This window comes from Etheostoma spectabile, chromosome 24 (assembly GCF_008692095.1).
Source record: "Etheostoma spectabile isolate EspeVRDwgs_2016 chromosome 24, UIUC_Espe_1.0, whole genome shotgun sequence".
Lineage (NCBI taxonomy): Eukaryota > Metazoa > Chordata > Actinopteri > Perciformes > Percidae > Etheostoma > Etheostoma spectabile.
Genome location: NC_045756.1, coordinates 9,831,178 through 9,833,926, shown reverse-complemented (window position 1 = coordinate 9,833,926; position 2,749 = coordinate 9,831,178). Strand labels below are relative to the sequence as shown.

At 43.9% G+C, this 2,749-nt stretch overlaps 1 protein-coding gene across 4 annotated transcripts in view; it reads left to right on the top strand.

The window, feature by feature from the left end:
- LOC116674011 (chloride intracellular channel protein 4) overlaps nucleotides 1-2,749 on the top strand; it is a 25,214-nt gene that overhangs the window by 4,232 nt on the left and 18,233 nt on the right. The window lies entirely within an intron of this gene.

Here is a 2,749-nt window from a genome sequence, read left to right as displayed (position 1 = left end):
TGAATTTTAATCTCTGTGGGATCCTTTCATGGGTTGTCAGACACTTAGCTGACGTGCTGCGGTCAGCGTACCTGACCATTTGGTTCTGGTGCTTGTGTGTTGGTAGCGTGTTGGTAGCGTGTTGGTAGCGTGTTGCTGCTCACTAAATACTAGTTCAAGTTGTTAGATTTGTCATTATAGCAGCTAACTGTCCACTAAAACATCCTATAGTAGTTCTGCCTAAGCAATCACAGATCTTTACATCTTTCAGCGACTTTGTGTTTTTAACGGTTGGAGCTAACACTACCGTGCTTTAGCTTAGCTGTTAGCGACTTTAGCTTAGCAGCCATGTCGTCTCTCGCTCCCTCTCCTACTTTCTCTTGCTCGGTGTGTAAGATGTTTAGTTCCTCCTCGCCTCTTTAGCCGTGATGGTATGTTAACAAGTGTAGTTTATTTTATAGACGGGGAGGCGGGCTTAGTGAGTTAGAAGTCCGGATCAGCACCATGATAGATCAGTCGTGAGTTACTGTAGCTCAGTAAACTAAAGACTGATCGATAACCAACTCTGGTTATCGGCAGCTCCAGTTTGGAAACGTGAAGTTAGCGAAGCCGGCAGCCATAGTTAAGTGCATCCCGGGGGCTAGAGCGGGCGACGTTGAGTCTTATCTGAAACTGCTGGCTAAGGATAAACGTAAATACAGCAAGATTGTTATTCACGTTGGCGTTAATGACTCCAGGTTACGGCAGTTGGAGGTTACTAAGATCAATGTTGAATTGGTGTATGCAAAGTCAATGTGGGACACCGTAGTTTTCTCTGGACCCCTGCCAAATCTCACCAGCGATGACATGTATAGCCGCATGTCGTCATTTCGCGGTGGGGTCCAGATAATGATGTGGGCTTTGTGGATCACTGGCAGACTTTCGGGGAAGACCTGGTCTGATTCAGAGAGACGAATTCAACCAAAAACCCTAGCAGAGTCCCAGTCAACACACTTCTCTGCCCTATTTCAGCAGTTACCCCCCCCCCCCCAAAATCTACGCAAAGTCAAAGTCCAGTCTATCTGCCCTTCTATTTCAGCCGTTACCCCCCCCCCCCCTCAAAACCCTATGCAAAGTCAAAGTCCCAGTCTAACACACTTCTGCCCTTTATTTCAGCAGTTACCCCCCAAAACCTACGCAGCGTCCCAGTCTAACACATTCTTGCTCCTTCAGCAGTGTTACGAGTAACACCCATAGTGACGGTGTTGCCCCCCGACCATTGAAATGATTTAAATCAAAGGTAAACAGAAGAGGAATGTGCATGAAAACCTCATAACAATTAAAAACTACAAGTGCAATAGTGCAAAAGAATAGGGGAATTAAATGTGGACTTTAAACATCAGATCTCTCTCTCTAAAGGTGTACTAGTAAAGAATTAATATCAGATTCTAATATTGATCTTTCTGTCTTACTGAAACCTTGCTGGGTGATGGGAATATGTAGGCTAAAGAATCCACCCCCTAGTCTATAAATACTCCATACATTTCTCGAGGCACAGGCCAAGGAGGTGGAGCTGCAGCCATTTGGATTTTAGTATACTAATCAGCTCTAAACATAAAATGAATTATAACTCATTGAAAGTCTTGTTTAGTCTTATTTTCACCCCCAAGTTGGAAAAGTACTTACTTATGTTATAGTGTAACGAGCACCTGGTCCAGACTCTGAACCAGTCTATTGTTATACTATAACAAATAGAACTGGTTCAGAGTCTGGACCAGGTGCTCGGTACACTATAACATAAGTAAGTATTTCCAACTTGGGGGTGAAAGACTAAGAACAAGACTTTCAAATGAGTTATAATTCAGTTTATGTTTAGAGCTGATTAGTAGACTAGAATCCAAGATGGCTGCAGCTCCACCTCCTTGGCCTGTGCCTCGAGAAATGTATGAGTATTAATATGACTAGGGGGGTGGATTCATTTAGACTAACATATTCTCCATCACCCAGCAAGGTTTCAGTAAGACAGAATAGATCAATATTAGAATCTGATATTAATTAATTTACTAGTACACCTTTAGAAGAGAGAGATCTGATGTTTAAGAGTCCACATTTAATTCTCCTATTCTTTTGCACTATTGCACTTGTAGTTTTAATTGTTATGAGGTTTTCATGCACAGTTCCTCTTCTGTTTACCTTTGATTTAAATCATTTCAATGGTCGGGGGGCAGACACCGTCACTATGGGGTTTTACTCGTAACACCTGGAAGAAGGAGCAGAGAAGTGTGTTAGCTGGGACGCTGCGTGAGGTTTTGGGGGGTAACTGCTGAATAGAAGGGCAGAGAAGTGTGTTAGACTGGGACTTTGACTTTGCATAGGGTTTTGAGGGGGGGGGGGGGGTAACTGCTGAAATAGAAGGGCAGATAGACTGGGACTTTGACTTTGCGTAGATTTTGGGGGGGGGGGGGGGATAACTGCTGAAATAGAAGGGCAAGAAGTGTGTTAGACTGGGACCTGTAGGGTTTTTGGTTATGACGTCTCTCTGAATCAGACGGTCTTCCCGAAAGTCTGCCAGTGATCACAAAGCCCACATCATTATCTGGACCCCACGCGAAATGACACATGCGGCTATACATGTCATCGCTGGTGAGATTTGGCAGGGGTCCAGAGAAAACTACGGTGTCCCACATTGACTTTGCATACACCAATTCAACATTGATCTTAGTAACCTCCAACTGCCGTAACCTGGAGTCATTAACGCCAACGTGAATAACAATCTTGCTGTATTTACGTT